The following is an 8,801-nucleotide window of genomic DNA, read 5'->3' as shown; positions in this document are numbered from 1 at the left end:
CACTTGCATGCATTATCTTAGAACAGGGGATCCTGGTAAGAAATGTGGAACTAACAAGTTATCACCAACTGGAAGAATTCGGGAAAGGTCAAAAGGAGAGAGGGGACACCAGTCCATGCATCCTACCAACCTCCCAGAATCCTTCTTGCTGGAATCCATCTTGGCTGAGCAATGTGCACACCACAAGGAAGGTCCCTGAGTCAGAAGAATTGGCCAAGGACTTCCCTGGTGGTTCAGTGGCTAAGACTGCACTTCCAATGCAGGAGGCCTGGGTTCAATCCCTGGTCAGGGAACTAGATCCCACACGCCACAGCTGAAGATCCCACATGCCACAACTAAAAATCTCGTGTGCCACAGCTAAGACTTGGTACAGCCAAATAAATAAATATTAGAAGAAAAAAAGAAAAAGAATGATTGGCTAGAGACAACCCTGAAACTAACCTCATTACCATAAAACCTGAGACTGTGAGCCATGTGGCAGAGCAGTTCTGGGCTCCCTGACCCTCCTGCTCTCCACCCGGGTGCCCCTTCCCAATAAAGTCTCTTGCTTTGTCAGCATGTGTGTCTCCTCAGACAATTCATTTCCAAGTGTTAGACAAGAGCCCATTCTCGGGCCCTGGAAGGGGTCCCCCTTCCTGCAACATAACCTGGACTGCCAGGGAATTCCCCATGGATTTTTTTTTTTAATTGAAGTGTAGTTGATTTACAATGTTGTGTTAGTTTCAGGTGTACAGCAAAGTGATTCAGTTATACATATATATCTATATATATATATTCTTTTTTCCGATTTTTTCCATTATAGGTTATTATAAGATATTGAGTATAGTTCCCTGTGCTATACAGTAGGTCCTTCTTGTTTATCTATTTTATATATAGTAGTGTGTATATATTAATCCCAAACTCCTAATTTATCCCTTGCCCCCAAGCACATCTCAGTTTGGACTGGCCACATTTCAAGAGCTCAATAGCCACACATGGCTAAATGACAGCATTTGACAGCACAGGGCTAGGGAAAAAGATGTAGTCAAGGGGACTTTCTAAACACAATAGTAAATACAGTCACAGATTATGTTCAGAATCAATCAACTGGTGGAGTTTGGACTTGAGCCTCCAGTTACCATCCAACCCTAGACCTGTTCATTCTGCCACACGTAAGAGACTTTGCCCACTTCAGTGGCCTCATGGCTGGCTGGCCTCAACCAACCAAACTTAATATACCCAAAACAAAATTCATCCTCTTATCTCAAATACCTCCTCCTGCTCTCTCATTTTCTATTTCAGTTGATGGCACCATTATCTACCTGTTCACTCAAGTCATCTTCATTACATCTTTGGGCAAAAGAGCACCTTATCTAGAAGGTAATTTAAAATCTAAATGCTTATCAAAAAGTGCACCCTCCACTCCACCCCAACTAACTGAGCTAGTTCAGGCCACTTTCGTCTCTCACATGGGTCTCAAGAACTTTTTCCCCCCCAGTTTTATTGAGATATAATTAACATACATCAATGTATAAGTTTAAGGTGTACAGCATAAGGTTTGATATAGATACAATAAAAAGCTGAAAAAGAAAAATTTCCTTAAAAATATGAACCCCTTCACAAATTTTCATGGCATTCTTGTGTGGGGGCCATGCTAATCTCTGTATCACTCCATTTTAATGTTCTGCCCAAACCCGGACTGGTTGGCTGGTTCCCTTACTATTTCATAAGGCCCTTCATGGCTCTCCATCCCCTACTTAACAAAAGGCCATGATCTTTTTTATGTAGCACAGAATTTCCTCCAGGGTCTGATCTTTCCTTATCTCTTTAACAATGCTCAGTTGTTTACCTTTCCTAGACCTTGAACAAGTTCAAGTTCTCTCACCTCCTCTGAGCCTGCTATTCTTTTGTAAAAATAGCCATCCTAATCTCTCAAAAAGTTGAAATGAAACAAAAAAGTTGCCTTGAGGTTAAAAGAAATATACTTTAAACAATACACAATTGGGCTTCCCTGGTGGCGCAGTGGTTGAGAGTCCGCCTGCGGATGCAGGGCACACGGGTTCGTGCCCTGGTCCGGGAAGATCCCACATGCCGCGGAGCGGCTGGGCCCGTGAGCCATGGCCGCTGAGCCTGTGCGTCCGGAGCCTGTGCTCCGCAACGGGAGAGGCCACAGCAGTGAGAGGCCCGCGTACTGCAAAAAAAAAAAAAAAAAAAAAAAAAAAAAACCCACAATCAAGGGCTTACTGTACCCATTACTCCTTTTAATCTATATCTATCTACCTAGATATTTATTGAATACTTATTAAGTGCTAGGCACTTTGCGGGACACAAGACAGAAGGAATACAGAAAAATAGATTGAATAACGTGACCTTTGCCTTCCCCAAGCTCATTACAATAGAGTTTCTCAACCACTACCTTTAAGGACTAGATAATCTCTAATGTTAACAGCAAATCAGGGGGTCCCCAGAAGTTAAGACCGGGCTGCCCTCCCAGGCACCACCACATCCCAGCACCTCTCAAAAAATTCCTAATCCCGGGCTTCCCTGGTGGCACAGTGGTTGAGGGTCCGCCTGCCGGTGCAGGGGACGCGGGTTCATGCCCCGGACTGGGAGGATCCCACATGCCGCGGAGCGGCTGGGCCCGTAAGCCATGGCCTCTGGGCCTGCGCGTCCGGAGCCTGTGCTCCGCAACGGGAGAGGCCACAACAGTGAGAGGCCCACGAACAGCAAAAAAAAAAAAAAAAAAAAAAATCCTAATCCCAGTTGCAGGAAATTTTTATATTTGCAACTAAAATTTGATTCTAGATGTTTTAAGAAATTAACTGAGATAATTGTTTAGAATAATCAAGCTTAAACAAAGGAGAAAAAACAAAGTTGGTACACTTATTCCAGTTTCCTTAAATTATTTTAGAAAATTTTTCAACTTCCTATAGGCATCATCAAAAGTTTCCTCTAAAATAATTGGTAAACTGGGGGTGGGGTGGGGTGTCCTATTTTTTAGTTTTAGTCTGTCCCATAATTCTTAAACATTACTTTCTAATTACAAACATATGCATGCCCTTAAATTCAAACAATTGAGAAGTGTGTGAGACAAAAAAATATAAGTCCTTCTCTCTACTCTGATGTTACCCACAAAGATAAAACCGCTGTTAAGTTTTTCCATGCTTCTATCAATGTGTCTATCTGAATGTGTATAGTTTTTTTTAAAAAATGGGAATCATTTTGCACAATTTGTTAATTTCTTATTTAACAAGCAAGTCTTTTTAAATTTAATTTTTAGTTTATCAAAGTTATCCATATATAGTTTTTTATAAGTAGTATAAAAGTCAAATAATTTGACTAGTAAAAATCATTTCTAATCATTTATAACACATTCACATGGTTTAAAATTTAAAAAGTACAGTGGTATATGCTATGAAAAATCTCTCTTCCCCCTCAGTCCCTGAGACACCCAAATCTACTCATGGCAACAAATGACATTAATTTTTATACATCCTTCATGCGTGTACAAATATAAACACACCCACATACCCTTTGAAGACCTTTTTATACATAAAAGGATTCCTCAGTTTTATAGCTATGTGGTATTACATTGTATAGACATGCCTTTATTTAATCAGTCACCTGATTTGTTTAGTCAGACCTTTAGAGTGTTTCTAATTCTTCCTCTAAAAATAATCTGCTAAGAGTAACCTCAAATATATATCGTTTTGCTGATATGTGGGTAATCTATGGAATAAATTCCTAAAAGTGGAGTTGTGGGTCAAATTTTTCACAGGTTAGGTTTTCTGGGAAGCAGATTCTGGGGCAGAAATTTAGAGTTCAGGGTGTTTGTTTATTAGGCAGTGCCCTTGGGTTCAACATCTGCAGAAGGGAGAAGGAGGAAGTGGGATTGAGCAGAAGGAGAAGTTGAGCTTTGAAGGTGCCCCATGCAGCCTCAGCCAACCCCACAAGGAAGCTGTGGAGCTGAAATGACCTACCAGAATTGGCCCACATTGGGTGGAAAAGGCTTTTATACCCCTTCCTCCAGCAGTGGGCTGCCCCAAGAAGGCACTGACTTTAGATGGGGCAACTCTTTGCAGCTGAGGCAAAACTTGCAGGGGCTGACAGTTGAAGATTGTCAGCTGACAGATCTTCCAGTAGCTGGGACAACAAGACCTTCCTTGAAAGGGGATATCTGGGAGGCCCATCTCCATGTCCAACCGAAAAGGGTATGTGACTTTGGTAGATTTTGCCAAATTGCCATACCAATTTATACTCCCACCAGCAACATATGAGAATGCCTTTTTACCCATATCCTCCCCAACACAGAATTTTATCAAACTTCTGGATCTTTGCCGATCTAATTAGGTGAAACATGATGTCTTGGTATAGGTTTAATTTTCTTTTCTTTTATTCTGAGGGAAGTTCAACTTCTTTTTGTCCTTTATTTTTTTTTTCTTTGAACTGTCTGTTTATATCCTTTGCATATTTTCCTACTGGGCTAATTTTTTTTTTAAGTAATTTGTAGGATCTCTTAGTGTTAAAGAAATTAACCATACTCTCGCCACATACCCTCCCAATATAACCATATATCAATAATATTTGATTAACATTTTGTGTTTCCATCATTATGACCTTTCCTTTCTTATATCATTTCTGTTTTTCCTATAGTTAATACTTTACTCATTTCTTAACTTTGCTTAGTTTTGTATGTGTCTATCACTAATTCCTCTTTCATACCTTCCACGATGTACCACTGTAGTGTGTGCTACCAACATCTCTTGCCTGAATTATTGGGATAATTGCTTCTTTATTAGGCAATTACTAGGCAATCCAATTGCCTCCTTATTATAGTAAGTCCCCTACATACGAGCCTTCAAGTTGTGAACTTTCAAAGATGTGAACATGCGAATGTTTATTCAAGAGGTTGGATAGAATTGAATCCAGCAAGGAACCAGAACCTGTGCCGTCAACGTCAGGCGTGAGTGAAATTGCAGCTTGCCCTGTGTCTCCTGTTGCTGATGATCCCTCAGCTCTGCCCATCTCCCACCTCCTCTCCCTCCTCCAGTCAGTAACTCTTCTTGCCTGTTCACTTGATGCCAGCCCCTGTATCAGCTGTTGTACTGTACTGCTGTACTTTTCAATGCACTGTACTGTAAGATTAAAAATGTTTTCTTTATTTTTTGTGCTTGTTTTTAATGTATTATTTGTGTGAAAAGTATTATAAAAGTATTATAAAAGTACCGTACAGTACTACATAGCTGATTGTATTTGTTGGGTACCTAGGCTAACTTTGTTGGACTTATGAACAAATTGGACTTGTGAACTCGCTCTTGGAACGGAACTCATTCGTATGTAGGGGACTTACTGTATCTCCCTGTTTCCACCCTTATCTGCCTATAGTCTATTCTCCCAAAGCAGCCAGAGTGATCCTTTTAAAATGTAAGCCAATCATTTCACTTCTACAATAGCTCTCCATTTCCCTCAGAGAAAAGCCAGTTTCTTCAGTGATCTGCGAGGCCCTGCATGACACATCCCCCACCACGTACCTCTCTGACCTCATTTTCTACTACCGCTCTGGCACCTCTCCCCCTCATGTTTCTTCACCTCCACTGGCAGTTCCCTCTGCCTAGAAGGTTCTTCTGCCAGATAGCCACATGACTAATTCCCTAATTCCAATCCTTTCCAGTACAATTCTTGGGTCTTACCTGAAGCGTCACTTTACAGTGAGGTTTATCCTCACCATCGTATTTTAAATTGTCATATACACCCTACCCCCCTCCCCACCTAGAGCAATTTTAATCTTCCTTACCCTGCTTTACTTTTTCTTTTTTAATAACATTTACTGCCTTCTAATATAGAATTTATTTCTTTATTATGTTTATTATCTTACTCCCTGTGCTAGAATGAAAGCTCCATGAGGATAGTGTTTGTGGGTCAAGGTGAATATTCAATAAATATTTATTGTGAATTAATATCTTTTTTCTTTATATGTTCCAACTCATCAGAAAAGCTATTTTTGTGCCTCTTGGAACCCCCTGTCTTTACCTTTTGTTTTGTTGGCCTCCTGGACATCTGTTATTCATGAACTTGCCTTCATTATCAATTTGAGAATCCCCTTCACCTCTCTCCTATGGTAGATCTCCTAGTACCTAGACCCTTGTCTTCTTCATTGCTTTTCTCCCTCTTTTTCATGAGCATTTCCTTTTTCTTAGTTTATTCTTTCTTTTTGGTGGTAGCTTTCTAAGAAAGAATGCAAAGCTTCTGAGATTTTATGTGTCAGGAATTGTCTTTCATCTGGCTGTAAGCTTAATTGATAACATGACTAGGTATAGAACTCTAAATTAGAAACGATTTTCCTAGAAGATTTTTGAGACATTATACCACTCTCTTCTAGCTTCCAGTGTTGGTCTCAAGAAGTGAGATGAAATTTTAGTTCTTGATCTTTCATATCTTTTAGTTCTTGATCTTTCATATCTTCATATCTTCATATCTTTCATATTTTTTCTCTCTGAAAGTTCTTAGATCTTCTCCTTTTTTCCCCAGTGCATGATATGCCATGTTGTGAGCCTTTTTCTTATTTAATCTGCTGGCCACTCAGTAGGTCCTTTATCAGGAGACTTGAGTCCTTTAGTTCTAACAAACTTTGATTTGTTTCTTTGATAATTCCTCCTGTCTATTTTCTCTGTTCTCTCTAGAATTTCTTCAGATGTGGCATCTCTTTTCAAAAAACACTCAGCAGATTGGTGTCTAGATTCTATGTATTAGACATAATTTGCACAACAGTACAGAAAGAGAACTGAAAGAAACAACATAATCCAGGATTTAATAACACATGAAGTCCTCATCAAGAGACAAAATCAGTAGGCTATCACTTTCTAAGAATAACTGAGCTAAAGGTGTCTCTTGGGCCAAACAGGAAGTCATCTCCCCTTTCAAGTCCCTCCAGATATCCTAAAACCTAGTATAGTACCTAGCACATTGTGGGAAATTGGTAAATATTAATTGAATGAATAGATGTCCTTCACAAGTATTTGCACTTAAGTACATTCATTAGATAATAGAAAATAAACACTGCACACACACCCCAAGCAGCATTATCTCTGGAGAGTCCCTAATTTTTATCCCTTAAATCATTTAAAATAATGAAGATCTAATATTTACATTTTTTATCACATTTACTTCTCTATCAACCTGGAGTCACAATTCACATTCACTCTGTAGTAAAGGGAGCTATTTTGCTACAATATAAAAGTATCAGTTTTGATATTTCAAAATTTCAATACCATTTTGATGTTTGACATTTATTGTCAAAAATTAGCATACAGGTTTTTTGTTGTTGTTGTTGTTGGCTGCACTGGGTCTTTTTTGCTGTGCGCGGGCTTTCTCTAGTTGCGGTGAGCCAGGGCTACACTTCGTCGCGGTGCGTGGGCTTCTCATTGCGGTGGCTTCTCTTCTTTGTGGAACACGGGCTCTAGGCATGTGGGCTTTAGTAGTTGCAGCATGCGGGCTCAGTAGTTGCGGCACCCGGGCCCCAGAGTGCGCATGCTTCACTAATTGTGGCGCACGGGCTCAGTAGCTGTGGCTTGCGGGCTCTAGAGCATGGGCTGAGTAGTTGTGGCGATGGGCTTAGTTGCTCCATGGCATGTGGGATCTTCCCAGACCAGGGATCGAACCCGTGTCCCCTGCATTGGCAGGCATACTCTTAACCACTGGACCACCAGGGAAGTCCTAAAGTTTTTTTATTAAGTGCTGGATATTTTCTAAGGTGAGGGGCTTAGAAATAAGCCAAGAAAGTATGATACTGTTACTTTTTCCCCAAATCAAACTTCCTTTCATTTTTCTTCATGGATATCATATGATTTTGTCACATGATGAGGAAAAAAAAGCCAAGTGACTATGACTTTATTTTTTCTTTTAGGAAATCAAGACAAATACCCTCAAGGAATCCACAGCTTTCCCAGCATGGTATAGAATGGTATTTGAGACACAAGGTAGGTGAATTAGGTCCAGTATCAGTTGGCTTTGAGGATGCCCAGGGTTTGCTGTTTCCATTTTTGTTTGCTTTGCACTATAAAATATGAATAAACCGTGAACTATAATTGACCTCTCCTTCTTTTACTTTCTGTTTTCGCTTCTGCTGATATGCCTTACTCAACCACATGTAGAAATACAGGTCCTTAATATCTCATAGCCACCCTTAAGAGCTAAGAACAAGTGAGAGAGTAGAATTTGATTCTGAATGGAGAAGAATTCTGCTATACATAATCACACCACCCCAAAACTAGAAAATAGTGCTTAAATGATAGATAGATACACCTTCTAAGATCAAACCCAGGAGATATTCTGATTGCTAATTAAGACCTTAAAACCATTCAGTTATTTACATGTATATTTGCATTAACATTATTTTTAAGTTAAAATATGTCTTCTAATATTAAGCCATCTATTTGTCTATATAGTTTTCCAAGAAATTGTTTATACTTGCTATAAACAGTTATGAGTTTAACCCAGGGGGCTAAACTCTTATGTAACGTGTGTCAATTTGAATCCTTGGAGAAGCAGGCAGGAAGATGAAATCTGATGTATAAGGGATTCATTGGAGAGAATGCTTATGAAAGACAAAGGGGAAAGGAGAAGGGGCATATAGGGAGAGTGAGGCAAGTCTAACACCTGTGACAGGAGAGAGAGAAGGAAGGATTGTGTGGGAAGAGCCTCAGACCATAGAGCAATTCTGAGAAAATCTCACCCAGGCCAATGGGAAGTCCCTGTGCTGAAGTTGCCAGTTAAAGGAATCCTGCTTTGTGTAGGAATGGACTGGTTCTTACACCCTGCTGTGC

General features: G+C 40.0%; 1 non-coding gene across 1 annotated transcript; it reads right to left on the bottom strand.

The window, feature by feature from the left end:
* Window positions 1-1,580: 1,580 nt before the first annotated feature.
* LOC132501567 (U6 spliceosomal RNA) lies at window positions 1,581-1,687 on the bottom strand. Its single transcript, XR_009534265.1, has one exon. It is a non-coding gene; the product is annotated as a U6 spliceosomal RNA (small nuclear RNA).
* Between the last annotated feature and the right edge of the window lie 7,114 nt (window positions 1,688-8,801).

The sequence above is a fragment of the Mesoplodon densirostris genome, chromosome 1 (assembly GCF_025265405.1).
Source record: "Mesoplodon densirostris isolate mMesDen1 chromosome 1, mMesDen1 primary haplotype, whole genome shotgun sequence".
Classification (NCBI taxonomy): Eukaryota; Metazoa; Chordata; class Mammalia; order Artiodactyla; family Ziphiidae; genus Mesoplodon; species Mesoplodon densirostris.
This window is presented reverse-complemented; position numbering and strand designations above follow the sequence as displayed.